The 21,733-nt window shown below is 40.1% G+C and overlaps 1 protein-coding gene and 1 long non-coding RNA gene across 3 annotated transcripts in view; one reads left to right on the forward strand and one right to left on the reverse strand.

Annotated features, from left to right (window-relative positions):
• The window catches only part of MKLN1 (muskelin 1), a 379,029-nt gene that overhangs the window by 242,407 nt on the left and 114,889 nt on the right, over positions 1-21,733 (reverse strand). The gene's annotated exons all lie outside the window — the stretch shown is intronic.
• LOC121028324 (uncharacterized) overlaps positions 1-21,733 on the forward strand; it is an 87,393-nt gene that overhangs the window by 52,359 nt on the left and 13,301 nt on the right. For both annotated transcript variants that reach the window (XR_005789180.1, XR_005789178.1), the window contains exons 3-4: positions 7,027-7,212; positions 10,103-10,301. This is a non-coding gene — a long non-coding RNA (uncharacterized LOC121028324). The remainder of the gene's footprint in view (positions 1-7,026; positions 7,213-10,102; positions 10,302-21,733) is intronic.

The raw sequence follows: 21,733 nt of genomic DNA on the forward strand, positions 1-21,733 counted from the left end.
GGCTGCACCAATTTGCATTCCCACCAACAGTGCAAGAGGGTTCCCGTTTCTCCACATCCTCTCCAGCATCTATAGTCTCCTGATTTGTTCATTTTGGCCACTCTGACTGGCGTGAGATGATATCTGAGTGTGGTTTTGATTTGTATTTCCCTGATAAGGAGCGACGCTGAACATCTTTTCATGTGCCTGTTGGCCATCCGGATGTCTTCTTTAGAGAAGTTGTAGATAAGGTCTTTAAAGAGATAAGTAAATTAAAATGAGGTCTTTAGGGTGGGCCCTAGTCCAATATGACTGGTGGCCTTATAAGAAGAGGAAATTTGGATGCATGCAGAGATGACAGGGCTGTGCGTGCTCAGAGAAAAGACCAGCTGAGGATATAACAAGAAGGGAGCCATGTGCAAGCCAAGGAGAGAGGACTCAGGAGAAACCACTCCTGCTGACACCTTGAACTTGGACTTCTAGCCTCCAACACTGTGAAAAAATAAATCTCTGTTGTTTAAGCCACTTAGTTTGTGGTATTCTATTATGGCAGCCATGGCAAACTAGTGGTTGTTTGAATATGTAATAATGATGTGGTATATACGAAAGGCCTATGCTTTGAATTAATTGTATTTTGCAGGGTGGCATCTTCTGATCACTCGTGTCACCAATTATTAGAAATATGAGAACTTACGTAAGAGACTCTTAAAAACTGAGAACAAACTGAGGATTGATGGAGGGTGGGAGGAAGGGGAGGGTGGGTGATGGGTATTGAGGAGGGCACCTGTTGGGATGAGCACTGGATGTTGTATGGAAACCAATTTGGCAATAGATTTCATATTAAAAAAAAGAAATATGAGAACTTCCCCATTTTGCAAGGACATGCTAAGTGAAATAAGTGAGTCAGAGAAAGAAATACCATATGAGCTCACTCATCTGTGGAATTTAAAAAACAAAACTTTTAAACAAGCAAAGGGAAAAAAAAGAGGGAAGCAAACCAAGAAACAGACTCTTGACTATAGAGAACAAATGGATGGTTACCAGAGAGGAGGTAGTGGGGGGATGGGTTAAGTAGGTGATGGGGATTAAGGAGGGCACTTGTTGTAATGAGTACCAGGTGTTGTATGGAAGGGTTGAATCACTATATTGTACATCTGAAACTAATATCACATTGTATATTGGCTAACTGGAATTTAAATAAAAACTTAAAAAAATATATGAGAACTTTCCAGAAGATCAAATATTGTATAGTAGTTACCATGCACAGACTCTGTAGAGCCCTGGCCTTTGAGGATGCCCTGTTTACCAACCCAAAAAAAGGTAAATATTTAGAAGAAGATCTCTCCAGACCCTCGGGATTTTCATAAATTGGTAGAGATTGATCTAGATGTGCTTAAAACCAGGGAAAATGTCATTTAAAATGATGTTTAATTACTAAGAACTTTTAATAACATGGGGAAATGATTATATTATAATACCCAGTAAAACAATTCAGCATGCAAATTTAACATGTAGAGATAGAACCATCTTATTTGTGTAATGGTATGCATAGAAGAACGACTAAATAGAAATATAATTAAAATTAACATTAGTTTTTCATTATGGAGAGATTGAGTTATTTTTGTTTTTTTCTTTATACCTCCATATTTCTGAATTTTCCATATATTAGTTTTATAATCACAAACTATGCTTATGTTTTAAAGATTGAAAACGAGGGCAGACTAGGATCGAGAATCATAATCAGAAGACACAGTTTCTTGACTCATAGGTCAGATCTGACTGCTTTTGTAACCCTGATACCCTCCTGTCCTCTTGGGATTTGGCCATTGGATGTTGCCCCATTCCTGGAAATTCTGAATATGATCCTGCAGGTGCCCTTCTCTCTAAAACAGGTCTCTGAACACTGATCCTCCCTTCATACCTCTAACCCCTGACTCGGAACTTAGGCTTCTTTTTCTGGATTCAGGTGCTCACCCTCCTTCTCTACCAATGACTCAAACCAACTTCTCCTACCCTCTCTCACACCTTTCCCCCCGGCCTTTTGTACTCTGAGTGTACCCTGTATGCTGACAGCTATGTCCTTCATGAGCAGAGTGACTGAAAAGTAATAGGTACAAAATGAGAGGAGGGGGACCAGAAGAAGGAAACTTTTGAGGGGGGAATGCTTCTAAGGTTTCCTGCTCTGTGGAGGTCTGATGCTTCTGGCCTCTGTCTACTCCTTGTCCCTCCTCTAGGGCTTAATCTGGTGAGGTACACAGGGCATGCTCAGTTTAGCTGCTCTTTTCTTCCTCTTAGGTATCTGCCTGCCCACAGTGAGGATGTCACCTTGCTCTGCTCCTCTGAGCAGGGTCCTTTCCCGTTCCTACACTCATCTCCACCCTCAGCATGAGAAGGCCTGTCCTGGTCAATTGTTACTTGCAACTAGGTGAAAAGTCTACCTAATTCTACAATTCATTTAGTGCTTATTTATTCATTTAATATTTTTTAATGTTTATTTTTGAGAGAGAGACAGAGTGTGAGCAGGGGAGGGGCAAAGAGAGAAGGAGTCACAGAATCCAAAACAGTCCCCAGGCTCTGAGCTGTCAGCACAGAGCCCGACAACCCACAAACCACGAGATCATGACCTGAGCCAAAGTTGGACGCCCAACCGACTGAGCCACCCAGGTGCCCCCTGCAACTCACTTAGTATTTAATATCCCACTATTTCTCACAATAAACAGCATTTATCAGCAATCAAGATGGTATTTTGGTCTCCATCTGCTCACTCTTGTCTCATTTCTCATCTTGACCAGAACCCAGGATGGGGATTGGGGAAAAGAATGCTATTAATGGGAACTTCTCAGAGACCTGAAAAGGAAGTAATACTTGTTAAAAGCCAACTAGGTGCTCAGCATAAAGAGAGGAGTCTTACCTATGTTAGTTTATTTGGTTCCCACAACCACCCCCATAGTTGACATTATTTGCCCTTTTCACATAAGAGGAAACTGAGGCTCAGAAAGGTTAAGAAACTTGCCCAAGGTCTTACAGCTAGTGGGACTCTGACTTCAAAGCCCAAGCACTTTCCACTGCATAAGACATTGTCTTTGGGTGCTACCAAGAAGCTCCTCAGGGACTGAGGCAGCAATCTCGTCTTCATTAATACTTCATCCTAACCAACTGAGCTAGCAATTAAGCAACATTCAGGGAGGCAAAGGTGATACAGTCAAAGAACAAGGAAGAAGGCGGTCATAAAATTCTAGATGGAAAAATATCAAGAAATTTTATTTTTCCCAAAATTTCTTGGAGACTTTTGGACTTGTGCTGCAAATAATGCTCTGGCTTCCCAGGTGTAAAATAATTCAATTATAACTGGTGGTGGTGGTGGTGCTGCTGTTGCTGTTTCTTCTTTTTAAAGAATTTCTTTAAGTTTATGTATTTATTTTGAGGTGGGGAGGGGCAGAAAGAGAGGGAGACCAAGAATCCCAAACAGGCTCTGTGCTGTTTGCTTGAACTCACAAACCGTGAGATAATGACCTGAGCTGAAGTCAGACACTTAGCCAACTGAGCCACCCACGTGCCCTGATCCCTGGTCCTTCTTAAGTCAGACCACACATTATGCTCCTCTGAGACTGGCCTCAGCACTGTTGTCCCTATGCCTGTACTTGCTATTAAAAGACAAATGTATGTCACATTGCCTTACCTTCATTATAATGAATAATGAATCTCTTCATAGTATATGAAAACAGAGGTAGTGAACTGATAAACAGAAAGTGATATTTAAATGCCAGCCATAGGGGCTGACCCTTTAAAGAGGCCCTTTAAAGAGCTAAAGATGTTTTGATCTGACACTGAAGGATAGTCAGCTGGTGGGCTGAACCACAGTCACTGAGAGGGCCAACAATTCCCCACATGCCAAGGAACTAAGCAGCATTTCCAGGAGCGAAAACCCCAGTACTAGTTTCTTCTCATCTTTCCAACAAAAGCTCAGAAAGTACAAGGGCACCCAACAGGCCACTAAGCACATTCTCACTCACCCTCCAGGGAAATCTGATGCTGAAAAATGGACCTTTTCCAAAATAGTGGTTCAAGCCAGATGAGGAATTACAGAGAAGACAGCCTTCCATGGAAAATACCCTGCCTCCAAATCCCCAATGTCTTCATTAGGGAACTGAAAACACAGGCACACCAGCTGGTCTCAACTGCTTTGAAGCACTGTGGTACAGTGGAAAGAGCCCTGCTATTGAGATGGCAACAAGAGACGAGCCTTCTAGTCCCAACTCTGCCGAGTTTTAGCGAGGTGACCTTGGCAAAGGTACTTAACTTCTCTGGGCCTCACTTTCCTCACTTATTAAATGAGGTTTGACTAGACTATGATGTCTTCTGGTTCTGAAAGCCTATCTTTCATCTTTGGATTAGCATCTTACATTTAAAGAAAATTAAAGCAGATTCTTGGATGTTGTGTTTCTCAAAGATTCTGTTATTCCAGCAATCATACCTCTCGCCTTTTCAGTATTCTTCTTTGGCTTCCCTTCTTCCACAAGAATAAATCTAAATTTTTCAGCATGGCATTCAAGGCCTTTTCTGATCAGCCCATGCCTATCTATCCAGCCACCCTCCCCTTACTCCCACCAATCACTTATTTTACACTGTGGCATCACTGGGCTATTTATGCTCCCCCATAATACTCTTACTGCAATATCGGATATGTATTGAGCATGTACTCTGCGAGACACTCACCTTGGTAAGCCTTTGTACATACTGTTCCTGTGTGCTTGGACTGCATTGTATTAATTAAGGTAGAGCTTGCTATTATAACAACAAGCTATATAATACCAGTAGATTAACACAATAGAAGATTATTTCTTTGTCATGTAACAGTTCGGTGTGGCAAGCAGCCTTCCACCCAGGGCCCTTCAACTTTGCAACTCTGCCATCCTCTAAGCTTCAGAGTCCTTTACTCCCAGAGCTAACAACTGAGGAAGAAGAGGAAGAAAAGGCACACTTTATTTCTTAACCTAATCCAGAAGTGATACGCATCACTTCTGCTCACATCCCATTAATGAGAACTGGCCACCTGGCCCCACGTAGATGTCTAGGGGATTGGCAATTGGTTGGGCCACTTCCCGGAAGAACATCATACTGTGAAGAAAAGCACAAGTCTTTGATGATCAACCAGCCATGTCATGCCCTTCCTTGACTTGTCTACGTAGCAAAGGCTTATTCACCCTTCAAACTTCAGTCCAACTGCTACTTCTTTTGTGAAGTCTTCCTTAACTTATGTAGGCAGATGTAGGTCCTCCCTATGCCCCACTGCACTTTTCACATTTCTCCATTATGACAGTTATCATACTGTACTGTGTGGTTTGCATGTCAGTCTACTCAACTGGATTGTGACCCTTGAGGACAGGAATCTTGTCTTTTCATTTTTATATTTAGAAATCTTAGCATAGTGCCTGATAAATAGTACTTTTACAATGATATTTAATGAATTAATGAATATTATCAGTGAATGAATGAATGATTACCCTAAAGAAAAACAATTGGTCTTTTTTTTTTTTTTTAAAGTAGCCTCTATGCCCTATGTGGGGCTTGAACTCACGACCCTGAGATTAAGAATCGCATGCTCTACCTACTGAGCCAGCTAGGCACCCTAAGCAGCTGGTTTTTATAGAGGAACAAAGACCTCAGTTAAAACCAAAACAAAATAAAACAACTATTTGGTGATTCAGGGTTATCCAAACACTAAAAAGAAAATAAACCTCCCATACAAATACTTTAATTACATTAATAATTTACACTATTATTTATTTATTTATAATGTTTTTCTTGAGACAGAAAAAGCGAGCATGAGTGGGGGAGGGGCAGAGAGAGAGGGAGACAGAATCTGAAGCAGGCTCCAGGCCCTAAGCTGTAAACACAGAGCCTGACACGGGGCTTAAACTCATGAACTGTGAGATCATGACCTGAGCCGAAGTTGGACGCTTAACTGACTGAGCCACCCAGGTGCCCCTGCACTATTGTTTATTTAGAATCTGTTGCAGAGCTTAATTGAAATAAGTAAATAAGTAAGTAAGTAAGTAAATAAACAAATAATAAAAATTTTAAGGGCTCCTGGCTGGCTCAGGCAGTGCAGTGTTCAACTTCTGATCTCTGGGCAGTGAGTTCGAGCCCTACATTGGGTGCAGAGCTTACTTAAAATACGTATGTACATACATACATACATACATACATACATACATAGAGTCTGTTGCTCACATAAGTTCCATGAGGGTAGGGATCTTATATGTTTGTTCTTTGCTCTGACTCCAGTACATAGCACATTCTCTGGAACATAGTAGGTACTCAATAAATATTTTAGAATAAATGAATGGCTAAAGAAATGAATAAATACATGATTGAAGACAGAACCCTTAATCCCATGAGCCATATAATAAGTGCATGGCTTGGATTATAAAAGCAAAGTGTGGAAACTTACCACCACAATTAGAAAACCAGCAGAGGGGTGCCTGGGTGGTTCAGTCAGTTAAGTGTCTGGCTTCAGCCCAGGTCATGGTATCATGGTTCATGAGTTCGAGTCCCACATCATGCTGACAGCTCAGAGCCTGGAACCCGCTTGGGATTCTGTGTCTCCCTCTCTCTCTGCCCACCCCCCCACCCCACTCACACTCTGTCTCTCTCTCAAAAATAAACATTAAAAAAAAAAAAAGGAAAAGAAAAACAGAGCAGGGTGTACATGAGGACCCTACCTTCATTACCTTGTCCAGTCCATGTTATCATTCTCTTTACATAAGATGAACAAACATCATTGGAAGAAGCTAAAATCTCAATGGGAATAGTAGCCTATGAGTAAATGAGGACAAACAGATGTCTCCAAAATGGTTGCACTATGAAATAGCCTTTGTTAATTGATAAATGAGAGAAGGAGGAAGCAAGAGTGCAGACAGTTACAGAGTTCTGACAGCTGAAGAGTATATTGATTGAGAAAAGACAACACGTTTTTTATAACTTTTGACACAGTATAGAGATAGTTCTTTAAATGTTTATAAAACATTTATTTTCTTCTCATAGGTGCCTTGTGACAAAGCTTGGTTAGATATTATATATGGCTTCTGGTGATTACCTGCCAGACTTTGTCATGGTAACCATCTAACCAGAAGAGCAAGGTACAAGTACATGGGCAACTTCCAAATCAGAGCCTCTGCACAGGCTTAATCCAGGTATCTTGAAACTTTGGAAAATCCTAAATATAAACAGGTGAGTTCACAGTGTGGACTGATTTGCGGTGGTGATGAGGTTGACGCTGATATTGACAGATGGGCTTTTTCCAAAAACTGACCAAGATGTTAATGGTAGGTGTAGGCATGAAGTGACCTGAAAATAAGGCAGCACATTTATTTTGCATACCTTTGATGATATACAAGAACAGAGCAATCAACCTGCATAAGGGAGCTGTCTGTCTCTCCTTGTGGGAGAAACTGCTATGGGCTGGAGACACAGCTAGACTACCTAGCCTCTCTTGGAGTTGGGCAGAGCACTGTGAGTAGATTTTGGCCAAAAGAAAATGCATGGAAGTAATGGGTGCCATTTCCAGGGCTTCCCCATAAAAAGCCTCCTGGGCAGTGATGGCAGATTCTTTCCCATTGGCTGAATGGAAAGAATTCTGAGAACTTAAGGAAGATAGAGCCACAAGCTGGAAGAAGCCTATATCCTTGATTTACTTCATAGAAGACTGACCAGCACATTCCACACACCTCGACCCCTACCAATTCACATTGAACTGTATGTGATAAGAACAGTACATTTTAATTAGGTCAAACATTGAGATTTTGAAGTAACTTGTTGTAATAGTCTATGAAATAGTCAACCCTATTTCCCAACTTTTCTCTTGGTTGCAAGTAGTAAGAGAGACCAGGGTACATTTCTGGAGTGTCAGAGGATTGAGATAAAAGAAGGTATCAGAGACCAAGCCCACCATAAGGGAATATTGCATTTAAGGGGATTCTGGGGTTAATTTTAAAGCCTTAGAAATTCACAGAGCTGAAGCCATGCATGGTAGCCTCTGCTTATCTAACCAGTCCCCTCTGGACACTATTCACTTTTGGAAGAACAGTGAATAACCATCTCCAAACCAGTTCATATGAATCCCAAACACAACTTATTCAATTTAAAATGCTTAGGATCTAGTCAGACAATACCACCTTTAAACCTACCTTGCTTCTGCTTTTGTGTTTTGCTACACACAGTGATTAAGAAAAATAAGTTGGTAAGTAACTTTGTTTTAGGAGGTATATTTTTTAAATGATTACACAAGGTTTGATTGAGCACAGTACTAATGGGCAATTATCAGGGAGCCAAACACTGTGGCAAAAATGAGGTCTCTGGGTGGCTGCCTGAAGATGTTTTTGGGAAACTTTTGTTTACTTATCAGACTTTGAAAGCTAAATCCTTTTTCAAATGGCCTCTGGGTGTTAAGGACAATAAATAAAGATGTGCTGATTGAAAACATTTAGAAAACAAGTTGTTACAGTCTTTAAAATAACAAGGTATTAATTCAGCTTAAGACAGAATATTCCACATTCATTTGGCCTGCTCCACAGAAACTCCGAGCTTAAAAGATGGGTCCTACAGGGCGTCTCTGTAAAGATGCTCTACCAAATGAAATTTAGCAGGGGCCTGGGACAAGGGCTCTGGAAATCGCTGATAACTTCTGGCTATTAGTTGGGAACTCAAGCTTATTTATGGAAAGCAGGGGAGGGACAACTGATCTCCCTATCTTGGGGGTGCCTACAGAAAGGGATGAACTGGGAAATAGCCAAGGCCCATTGGGAGGAAGAGCTAAGAGATTTAGGAGGAAAGTTTCATTGTTTAGAGGAGTCCCTATGGGGCTGAGATGGGAGAAGCTGACTTGGGACAGTACTTTTCAGGAAATAAAGTCTATTGCCCCATTTTCAAGGAGTGCAAATTAAGCTTTGATGATCCTCAGACTTGCCTCATCTCTTCCACAAACTTCATCTTTTGTTCCCTTTCCCAAGACACTGCATTCCTGTTTCCTTCCCCCCAAAACCCCATGTCTCCATAAACAGTCAGACAGCCAGGAGCAGACCTGGTGCTTCTTGAAGCTCATCACCAGAGTTATGTCAAAATAGCATAGGAGGGGTGCCTGGGTGGCTCAGTCAGTTAAGCATACAGCTCTTGATTTCGGGGTGGGTCATGATCTCACGGTTCATAGGATCAAGCCTGGCTTTGAGCTCTGCAGTGACAGCCTCTGACCCTGCTTGGGATTCTCTCTCTCCCTCTCTCTCTGCCTCTCTCTCTTCTCTCTCTCTTAAAATAAATAAATAAACTTAAAAAAAAGACTTAAAAAATCACACAGGAATCCAGCAAGGAGCAGGTGAGCTTAAGGAAGTGTTGCTAAGGTATAGTTAGGCAGCTGAGTATCTCCCTCTGAGGATGCATTCATCAGCTCAGAGAATGTGCCGTATCTTCTTGTACATCCCTTAGTCAGAGCCCTCAGGACTTGACATGAGTTCTTAAGGGGATATGGGTGTGAGCATGTAGAGCTATGTTATATGAGTGCTTCCCAATCTCTTTTCTCAGTGATCAGAATCATTTTTCCCCCTAAGAGCTATATGCTTTGTGAGATTTTTATCTACCAAATAAATCACATTTATAAAGAAAACCTATTAAATATTTACTGAGTGCCATGTATTGTATTAATGAGTGCTTTATACCCATTATTGAAAGTCCTCAAGTAGTCTGAAAACTGTAAATTACTACTTCTATTTTACAGGCAAGTAAACTGAGGTTCAGAGATGTTAAGTACATAGCCCAAATCTTATTGCTAGAAAATAAATCCCGACCTCATCTCCACACCCACATTCTTTTTAGTATACACTGTCTGCTCTCTATAGACAGCTCATGCAGCCAACCAGAACTTCTCAATATGATGATACATTCTTTACAATGATTTAGTATGGCATAATCTCCTCATCTTCCAGCACCCCTCCCCCCCAAAGAAAGGAAAAAGCTTTCCATTATTTAGTCAACCTGTTCAAGCTTTATTGTGAATAAGTATGCAATGTCTTTGGGGCTTTTTTTTGAAGTACTGGACATGACTCAAGTAATTCCATTACTATCCTTATAGAACTGTGAGATCCTAGAGAAGCCAGACTGGAAACTGGAATTTGCAGTTTGAAACAAATGGAAGTTGGACGGAGGGAGTTCAGAACACAGATCAAGGCATGGACCTCCTTCTCTGGGATTCTCCCTCCCTAGGATTCTCCTATTCCTTCGATTCTATCAAGTATTCAGTGACACAGTGCTGTACCACAGGTTGATGTAAGGTAGGAAATCCTTCAGGAACACAGAAATTGGTGGGAATAGGGGGAGTCATCAAAGCATACCAGCCTAGGATAATGAGTGGCAAAATAAGTGAAGAAAAAAAAAATGAGTGAGAAGGGACAGGGACAAGGAGAGAGGCAGAAGAAGAAGAAGGAAGGACTAGAAAAGAAGGAAAGAAGGGGTTATATATAAAGAGGAAAAAAAGAAGAGAAAAGAAAAGGATGGGTGACTCTTTCCACTATTTGGTCTTGTAAACTGCTTGTGTGATCTTCATTAGCAAGTGTAGTAATCCCCAATGGAAACTATAGGCATGTGTTGCTAGGTTCACTGGGAGTGCTGCTATTAAACTATCTCCTCAAAGGGACCTTTGCCACCTCCCTCACCCAACTAGTAACTTTGAAGCCAGAATCTTAAAAAAAATACAGAATAAATGGAGAAAAAGGATATTGTCAATTTCCATTGTAAGAGGAAAACTGGTAGTCCCATACCCTAAGGTTAAATTCTGTCCTGTGACGCAGAAAGTTCACAACAACTTAATCTTTGTGCTGGCTGAAAAACAAAATAACAACAAACACACACACACACAAAACCAAGCAATAACAACCAAATAACTCCCTCTGGGTATCCAGAAATGCACAACAACCCTGATCAGAGTTTAACTGATGTGAATATTTACTTGCCGTAAAATAAAAGTGTTGATTTTAGGATTAAAAAGAACTAATTTCCCTTAGAAACCAAATTCTAGTTAAAAAAAAAATTTTTTTTTAATGTTTATTTATTTGTGAGAGAGAAAGAACACAAGCAGGGGAGGGTAGAGAGAGACAGAGACACAGAATCCAACGCAGGCTCCAAGTTCTGAGCTGTCAGCAAAGAACCCTACACCGGGCTCGAACTCACTAGCCATAAGATCATGACTGAGCCAAAGCAGGACACTTAACAGACTGAGCCACCCAGGCACCTCTCAAATTCTTAGTTTTAATAATGAAATCCCGGGGTGCCTGGGTGGCGCAGTCGGTTAAGCGTCCGACTTCAGCCAGGTCACGATCTCGCGGTCCATGAGTTTGAGCCCCACGTCAGGCTCTGGGCTGATGGCTCAGAGCCTGGAGCCTGTTTCCGATTCTGTGTCTCCCTCTCTCTCTGCCCCTCCCCCGTTCATGCTCTGTCTCTCTCTGTCCCAAAAATAAATAAACGTTGAAAAAAATTTTTTTTTTAATAATGAAATCCCTTAACCTCATTGCTTATATTTTCTTCCCTTCTCATTGCATTTCTAGTCAGGGTACACTAAATTCTATTCACAAAGAAGAATAAGGATGGCAATGAACTTCATGATGTATATAAATATATATTTATAAACCAGTTATTTAGTTTATAGTAGCTAAAGACAAGAGACAAACATCAAAGAGAACAGATGCATACTTTTTCCTTACTCTAAACAGTACTCAAGAAACATCAAGCGGCACCTGGGTAGCTCAGTCTGTTAAGCATCTGACTTTGGCTCAGGTCATGGTCTCATGGTTTGTGGATTCAAGCACGAGCCCCGTGTTGGGCTCTATGCAGACAGCTCAGAGCCTGGAGCCTGCTCGGATTCTGTGTCTCCCCCTCTCTCTGCCCCTCCCCTGCTCGTACTCTGTTTCTCTCTCCCTCTCAAAAATAAAATAAACATTAAAAAATTGAAAAAAAGGGAAATATCTAAAGATCTGTCTGTTCTGCACCCAAAGAAAATGCTCATCCTTAATTAAAAAAAATTTTTTTTAATGTTTATTTATTATTGAGAGACAGAGACAGAGCATGAACATGGGAGGGGCAGAGAGAGGAGGAGACACAGAATCTCAAGGAGGCTCCAGGCTCTGAGCTGTTAGCACAGAGCCCGACACGGGGCTCAAACTCACAAACCCAGCGAAATCATGACCTCAGCCGAAGTCAGACACTTAACCGACTGAACCACCCAGGTGCTCCTCATCCTTACTTTTTTATTCTAGAGTCTAAAGTGGTTTTGGAGGGGTGGAGAGGAGTGGCAGGTGGAGGATGAGTTATTTTAAAGTGCCATAAAAGGGCCTAGGTTGCTCAGTCAGTTAAGTGTCCAACTTCAGCTCAGGTCATGATCTCACAGTTCATGGCTTCGAGCCCCAGGTCAGGCTCTGTGCTGACAGCTCAGAGCCTAGAGCCTGCTTCAGATTCTGTGTCTCCTCTCTCTCTCTGCCCTTCCCCTGCTCACTGTCTGTCTTTCTCTCTCTCTCAAGAATAAATAAACATTAAAAAATTTTTATAAAAAAATAAATAAAGTGCCATAAAAGATTCCCTTAGGGGAAAAAAAGATTCTTCTGTATCTGAATTCCCAGTGTTTAGACTCTTTTTAGTAAGTGTTAGTCAAAAGATCTATTTGCCGATGGTTAAATTCTGGCTAATGAGCAATTTCAGAGTAACTTCTTCTAGACCCAGAGAAAACAGAGTCTCTGTTAGACTTCATATTCCAGAAATTTCTGCTCTGATTGGCCACCCTCAGAGATAAACTTGAACTTCTGTGTCTACTCCATAAAGAGGATAAAGCCTCAGTCTTAATCCTCTTATCCTTTATACAGGATAAAGGTTGTCTCCTAGGTGCTAGGCAACAACTCAGAGCCCCTTTATCTGAAACTTCAAAGTAGGGATAATCATTTTAAAACAGTGTAAGTGGTCAAGTCCCCATTTTTAAAAACACATTTTTAAATAAGGTATCATCACTTTAACCTAGTGATCAATATCAGGTTTAGCAATAGTGGGACAACCAGATATTACGTACAGGTTAATATGAGGTAGTAGGAAGTACACAGCATTACTTATGAAGAATTCTTACCAAAATATTGAACCTGATTCTTATCAAGCCTTTAGACCAACTTTGAGCTTACCAAAAAATACAGAGGACAGAAGAACAAGTTTAACAACACCATGAGAAAACAATCAGACAAACCCAGAAGGTAGGACATTGTGTAGAATAATTTGTCCAGAATCATCAAGAAGTCAGTGTCTTAAAAATAAAATGTATTAGGGCACCTAGGTGGCTCAGTTGGTTAAGTGTCCAATGCTTGGTTTCGGCTCAGGTCATGGGTCTCTGCGTCAGACTCCGTGCTGACCGTGTGGAGCCTGCTTGGATTCTCCCTCTCTCACTCTCATGCTCTCTCTCTCTCTCTCTCCCCCTCCCTGTAGGCCCTTCCCCCACCCACTCTCTCTGTCTCTCTCTCAAAAACACATAAATAAACTAACTAAATAAATATAAAATGCATGTGGGTGTGACACAAGGAGACTGTTCTAGAATTCTCCCCACTTTGTTTCTATGAAAACATGGACTAGATAATCTAGATAATTATCATTTTAAGGTGATACATGTTATATATCTGAGGGAGAGAAATGGGCTGGGTAATCTTCCCAAACACTGTAACTATGGGCAAGAGAAGCACATCATTGGGCACATTTGGATCATTTGATATATTTGCCATTTGGTATCATATTAAAATAAAAATGAGAATGAAATTAATATGTTAATTAAAATCCAAGTAGATTTGGTTAGATGCTGAGGTTTCAGAAAGACCATGAACCTAAAGAATGTACTCGTGGATGTAAAAGGATAATGGTGTTAGAAACACAAAGTAGCATCAGTGATAAATGTATTGAGGCTATAGAAAAAATTCTCCCCTCTTTGTTTCTATGAAAGTATTTTCTATGTTAATGTGGGAAATAAAAATAAAACAATCTTTGTATATCTCAAAAAATTCTTTGTCCATTTTTATTATTTTTAAAATGTTTTTTAATGTTTATTGATTGATTGATTGATTGATTGATTGATTTTTTGGTGATGATATTATTTATTTCCTTGGCAAGATCTCAAATGGAACAAGAATTGGAACCCTATTGAAAATTAATTTAACTGAATGGTGAGAATACCAGAAACACTTTGGACATTCTTTTTCATTTAATATCTAACATGTTCAAGAGATATAAATTACCTTCATACAGTTCAACTATATTCAACGTATTTGTCCAGCATTCCCATGAAGGACAAATGTAATTAATTGGACCCCAATTTATTTATTTATTTATTTATTTATTTATTTATTTATTTATCTTTTTTTTTCCAGCTATTACAAATTTTATTTTATTTTTTTTAAATATATGAAGTTTATTGTCAAATTGGTTTCCATACAACACCCAGTGCAATGTTTATTTATTTTTGAGAGAGAGAGAGACAGACCACGAACAGGTGAGGGGCAGAGAGAGAGGGAGACACAGAATCTGAAGCAGGCTCCAGGCTGTGAGCTGTCAGCACAGAGCCTGATGCAGGGCTTGAACCCAGGAACAGTGAGATCATTACCTGAGCCAAAGTTGGACACTTAATCGACTGAGCCACCCAGGAGCCCCTCTTTGTCCATTTGTAAATTGGGTTAAATATTTAAATCAACGTGTAAATATTATTTATTTATATATTTTAAATACAAGTTTCTTATCTGATATAGGATTTGCAAATATTTTCTCCCATTATATAAATTGTCTTTTTGCTTTCTTAGTGATATCCTTTAAAACATGCAAGTTTAGGGGCACCTGGGTGGCTCAGTCAGTTGAGTGTCTGACTTCAGATGCTCAGGTCATGATCTCGTGGTTTGTGGGTTCAGGCCCTGCATCAGGCTCTGTGCTGATAGAGCCTGGTGCCTGCTTCAGATCTGTGTCTCCCTCTCTCTCTGCCCCTCCCCTGCTCCCACTCTCTGTCTCTCTCTTCAACAATGAATAAACATTAAAAAAATAAAATAAAACATGCAAGTGTAAATTTTTTTCTTAATGGTTATTTTTTAGAGAGAGAGAGAGAAAGAGACAGAGTGTGAGTGGGGGAGGGGCTGAGAGGGAAACAGAATCCGAAACAGGCTCCAAGCTCTCATCACTGAGCCTTAGGCAGGTCTGGAACTCACAAACCGGGAGATCATGACCTGAGTGGAAGTCGGACACTTAACCAACTGAGTCACTCAGACACCCCATAAAACATGCAAATTTAAATTTTGATGAATTTTAATAGTTTTACCTTACAGTAGGTCAGAGGTCCATCTTGAGTTAAATTTTGTTAAGTCATTGTTTTGCTTGTGAATATCTGGTTGACCCAGCATCATTTGTTGAGAAGACGATTCTTTGCCCCATTGGCACTGTTATCAAAAATCAGTTGACTGTGAGGCACCTGGGTGGCTTAGCCGGTTATGCATCCAACTTTGGCTCAGGCCATGATCTCATGGTCTGTGAATTTGAGCCCTGCGTCAGGCTCTGTGCTGACAGCTCAGAGCCTGGAGCCTGCTTCAAATTCTGTATCTCCCTCTCTCTCTGCCCCTCCCCTGCTCTCTCTCTCTCTCTCTCTCAAAAATAAATAAACCCTAAAAAAAATCAATTGGCTGTAAATGTGAGGGTTTACTTATGAACTCTTTATTCCCTTCCACTGATCTTTATGTATATCATTATGCAGTACCACACTGTTAATTATTGTCCTCCAACTTTGTTGTTTTTTCAAAGTTTTTAGGCTATTTTGGATTGTCTTTCCACATGAATTTTAGCATGATCTGATCAATTTCTGGGGGAAAATACAGCTAGGATTTTGATAGGAGTTGGGTTGAATCTGTAAATCAATTTTGGTGGTATTGCCATGTTAACAATATTGAGTCTTCTGATCTATGAATGAAGGGTATCTTACCATTTCTATAGGTCTTCTTTAATTCTTTCAACAACATTTTGTAGTTTTCATTGTAAAAGTTTTACACTCCTTTTATTAAATTTATACCTAAGTGTTTTATTCTCTTTGATGCTTTGTAAATGAAATTCTTTGCTTTTTTTTTTAAGTTTATTTATTTTTGAGAGAGAGAGAGAGAGAGAGAGCGCAGGGGAGGGGCAGAGAGAGGAAGAGAGAGGATCCCAAGCAGGATCCACACTCTTAGTGCAGAGCCCAATGCGGGGCTAAAACTCATGAACATATTTTTTTTGCTCTGCTCTGCTCTGCTCATGAATCATGAGATCATGACCTAAACTGAAATCAAGAGACAGATGCCCAACCAAGTGAGCCACCCAGGCACCCCATGAAATTGTTTTCTTGATTTTGGGGGGGAGATTGTTCTTAGCTAGGGAATAGAAATAAAAGTGATTTTTATATATTGATCTTCTACCCTGAAATCTTGCTGAGCTTTTTTATTAGTCATAATAGTTTTTCAGTGGATTCCTTGGGATTTTTTATATACAAGATCACGTCATCTACAAATAGATACTTTTCCTTCTTCCTTTCCAATCTGGATGCTTTTTATATCAATTTCTTGCCTAAATAACCTGGGTAGAACCTTTAGGACAATGTTTTTATTTGTTTGTTTTAAAGTTTATTTATTTATTTTGAGAGCGACAAAGAAGAGAGAGTGCTCAGGGGAGGGGCAGAAAGAGAGGTAGAGACAGAATCCCAAGCAGTCTCTGAGCTGTAGCATGGAGCCTGACGCAGGGCTGGATCTCACAAACTGTGAGATCATGACCTAAGCTGAAATCAAGAGTAGAACACTTAACTGACTGAGCCACTCAGGTGCCCCCTCTTTAGTACAAGGTCAAACAAAAATGGCAAGAGCACTTTTCTCTTGTTCTTGATCTTAAGGGGAAAGCATTTAGTCTTTCACTGATGTTAGCTGTGGATTTCTTGTAGATGCCTTTATCAGGCTAAGAAAGTTCTCTTCTGTTCCAGTTTTGTTGATTTTTTATCATTGATGGATACTGATTTTGTCAGTGCTTTTTTTTTTCCATCTATTAGAACAGTCATATGGTTTTTGTGTTTTATTCTGTTGATACGGTATATTACATTAACTGATTTTAGGGTATAAAACCAACTTTGCATTCCTGGGATAATTCCCATCTGATGATTGTGTATAGTCTGTTTTCTTCAATTTTTATTTATTTATTTTTTGTTTTTGTTTTCTTCAATTTTTTAAAAAAAAAATAATATTTATTCATTTTTGAGAGACAGAGAGAGACAGAGAGTGAGCAGGGAGGGGCAGAGAGAGAGGGAGACACAATCTGAAGCAGACTCCAGGCTCTGAGCTGTCAGCACAGAGCCCGATGCAGGGCTCGAACCAATGGACCGTGAGATCATGACCTGAGCTGAAGTTGGATGTTTAACTGACCGAGCCACCCAGGCGCCCCTGTTTTCTTCAATTTTAAAAAATTTTAGTAAAATACACACAACATAAAATTTACTATCTTAAACATTTTAGGGGCGCCTGGGTGGCACAGTCGGTTAAGCGTCCGACTTCAGCCAGGTCACGATCTCGCGGTCCGTGAGTTCGAGCCCCGCGTCAGGCTCTGGGCTGATGGCTCAGAGCCTGGAGCCTGTTTCCGATTCTGTGTCTCCCTCTCTCTCTGCCCCTCCCCCGTTCATGCTCTGTCTCTCTCTGTCCCAAAAATAAATAAACGTTAAAAAAAAAAACTAAAAAAAAACAACATTTTAAAGTATACAGTTCAGTGGTATTAAATATACTCATAATGTTGTGCAACCACCACCAGCATACATTTCCATAACTCCACTCATGTTGCAAAACTGAAAGTCTATATCCATTAAACATTTCTTCTTTCCCCCGTTCCCTGGCAACTGGCTTTCTACCTTTTGTCTCTATGATTTTCACTATTTTAGGAACCTCATATAAGTGAAATTAATATTTATCTTTTTGTGACTGGTTTATTTCACTTAGCATCATATCCTCAAGGTTTATCTATGTTGTAGCATGTTACAGAATTTCCTTCCTTTTTAAAGCCAAGTATTCCATTGTATGTATATACCACATTTTACTTCTCCATTCTTCCATTGATGAACACTAGAGTTTCTTCCATGTTTTAGCTATTGTGAATAATGCCATTGTAAACATGGGTGTGTGAATATCTTTGAGACTCTACTTTCAATTCTTTGGGGTATATATCCAGAAGAGGAATTGCTGGATCATATGATAATTCTATTTTTAACTTTTTGAGGAACTACCATACTGTTTTCCATAGCATCTGGACCATTTTACATTCCCACCAATAGTGCAGAAAGGTTTCAGTTTCTCTACATCCTCACCAACACTTGTTTTCTGTTTATTTGTTTGTTTTTGAGAATAGCCATCCTACTGGGTATAGCATGGTATACCATAATAGTTTTGATTTGCATTTCCCTAATTACTAGCAATGTTGAACATCTTTTCATGTGCTTGTTGGCCATTTGTGTATCTTCTTTGGAGAAATGTCTAGTCATTTGTCCATTTTTGAATTGGTTTTGTTTTTTGTTTTTGTTTTATTGAGTTTCAGATATTCTCTCTATATTCTGGATATTAATCCATTATCAGATACATCATTTGCAAATATATTCTGTGTGTTGTCTTGTTACTCTGTTGAATATGCCATCTCACTGTCTGCCCTCTATTGTTTCCGGTGAGAAGTCAGCTGTTATTCTTATCTGGGTTCTGTATATGAGGAGTTGTTTTTTCTTTGCTAATTTCAAGATTTTCTTTCTTTCTCTTTCGACATTTTACTATGCTGTGTCTAAATGTGGATCTCTTTGTGTTTATTCTACTTAGAGTTAGTTGAGTTTCTTGGATATGTAGATTAATGTTTTTCATCAAATTTCAGAATTTTCAGCCGTTATTTCTTCAAATAATTTTTTCTGCTCTGCTTTCTCTCTCCTCTCCTTCTGGTAGTCCCATTATGCATATGTTGATATGCTTAATGGTATCCCATATTTCTCTGAAGTTGTGTTCATATTTCTTCATTCTCCTTTCTCTGTGTTCTTATATGTATTTATGTATCTATCTTCAGATTTGCTGATTCTTTCTTCTACCAGTTCAGTTGTACTATTGAGTGCCTCTAGTGAATTTTTCTTTCCTGTTCTTGCACTTTTCAAGTTTAGAAAATCCATTATGTTCTTTTTTAAAAAAATAATTTATATCTCTTTATTATCTTATGAGATATTGTCATCATACTTTCTTTTGCTTTCTTAAGCATGGTTTCCTGGGGCACCTGGGTGGCTCAGCCAGTTAAACGTCCAACTAAAGCTCAGGTCATGATCTCACTGTTTGTGGGTTTGAGCCCTGTGTCAGGCTCTGACAGCTCAGAGTCTGGAGCCTGCTTCAGATTCTGTGTCTCTCTCTCTCTCTGCCCCTCCTCTGCTCATGGTCTGTTTCTCTCTGTCTCTCAAAAATTAATAAACATTAATATATATATATATATATATATATACACATATATACATACATATGTGTATATATATATATATATATTTTTTTTTTTTAAGCATGGTTTCCTTTAGTTCTTTGAATATACTTACAATAGCTGCTGTGAAGTCTTTGTCTGCTAAGTTGGATATCTGGGCCCTCTCACAGGGAATTTCTATTGACTGTTTTTTTCCTCTTGTGTATGGGTCACAGCACACTTTCCTGTTTCATTGCATGTCTCATAATTTTTGTTGTTGTTGTTGTTGTTGAAAACTGGATATCTTATTTTAAGCGAGCTCTAGCCCCAAGGTGGGGCTTGAACTCATGACCCTGAAATCAAGAGTCACATGCTCTACCAACTGATCCAGCCAAGTGTCCTGAAAAATGGACATTTTAGATAATATATTGTAGCAACTCTGGATACTGATCCCTTCAACTTTATTGTTTATTTTCGAGCTAATGAGCTTACCATTGTAGTTTGCTTTTTTTATTTCTTTAGTGACTTAGCTAGATTGTTTTAATGAAGTCTATTTCCCTGCAATGCGGAAACTCTGCTGTTTCTCTTCAGAAAGTACACCCTTGGTCATATATGTGCATAGTGATCCTGGGATGACAGTGATTTTTTGTTCTTTTCAATGTTTTTTTGTTTTTTTTTGGGGGGACAGAGAGAGACAGAGCATGAACGGGGGAGGGGCAGAGAGAGAGGGAGACACAGAATCGGAAACAGGCTCCAGGCTCTGAGCCATCAGCCCAGAGCCTGACGTGGGGCTCGAACTCACGGACCGCGAGATCGTGACCTGGCTGAAGTCGCACGCTTAACCGACTGCGCCACCTAGGCGCCCCTGATGACAGTGATTTTAATACAGCTCTCTTTGACTCATCTCTCTGTTAAGTTGTCTGTCTCTGTCGGTATGATCCCTAGCTGTTAGGCTCCATTAGTTGTTAGCTAATCACTGCATTGTTTTCAATATGCCCCAAGGCATAAATTGCTCCACAGTCTGATCCAATTAAATTTAAGGCCCTCTGCAGAGGTAGTTTTTTTTTTTTTTTTTTTTTAATTTATTTTTGAGACAGGGAGAGACAGAGCATGAACAGGGGAGGGTCAGAGAGAGGGAGACACAGAATCTGAAACAGGCTCCAGGCTCTGAGCTGTCAGCACAGAGCCCGACGCGGGGCTCGAACTCACGGACGCGGGGCTCGAACTCACGGACTGCGAGATCATGACCTGAGCCTGAAGTCGGCCGCCCAACCAACTGAGCCACCCAGGCGCCCCTGCAGAGGTAGTTTTTGAGGCCAGTCTTTGAGACTTCTTCAGACCCCAAGAGAGCTCTTTTTAGCTGTCTTTCTCCCTGTTTCTCTCTGGTAAGCTAGCTGGCTTATGGTCTAACTTTTGCTGCTCTCAGAGCTATTGGCTCCCTCATCATTGCTTCGCACCAAATTCTCCATTGTTTTCCAGAACTCCCTTTGGCTTGAACTTCCCGATACTCTATTCCAAACAAAGCCAGTTCACTTATGGAGAGCTTCAAGCTCTCTGTTCTTATCACCTACATCTTCCCCTGGGCAAAACCTGGGAGACTAGGTACTTGAACTAGGGGCAGAGACAGTAACCCACTTCTCTTGGAGCGATACCTTTGCTTTACAAGCAGAGTAGGGGTGGTGGCCTCTGGTCTTCTTGACTCTTATCTCCCTTTGTAGAACAACAACTTAAATGGTTGGTTTAATAAAGATTGGTTTTTGAAAATTATGGTTGTTTTGTTCAGGAGTGGGTCTATGGAGCTCCTCACACCATCATTCTGGAAATTGTCCCCTAATAGGATCTTAAGAGCAGTAAACATTTTCTTGACTGCCAACATCTTTCTGAACTTCTGTTTAAGATTTAAGTTCTGATGGAAAATAAGTAGAATATTAGACGACTAAATTGGAGGTGAATTTGGAGATAAAGATACTGATAGATCACCCCTGGGGGAGGGGTAAGAAAACTTTATAGAGAGGCTCTGAGAACCATCACCCCTGTGCATTCTAAGCACAGAATACCAGCAGATACTGATCAAAATAAACCACTAAACCCAGTATCAGGAAACAAAGATTCTAATTCTTAGCTCTCTTCTGGCTTTTCTGGGTGATCCTGAATAAGCCAGTCAACTTCTTCTGAGCTCCAGTTTCCAGGAATAGTATATTTTGTTAAAGGATTTGTCTCACTGCTCGTCCCCCAAATAGGTTAT

This window comes from Herpailurus yagouaroundi, unplaced genomic scaffold (genome assembly GCF_014898765.1).
Source record: "Herpailurus yagouaroundi ecotype Mexico unplaced genomic scaffold, PumYag 100, whole genome shotgun sequence".
NCBI classification, from domain to species: Eukaryota; Metazoa; Chordata; class Mammalia; order Carnivora; family Felidae; genus Herpailurus; species Herpailurus yagouaroundi.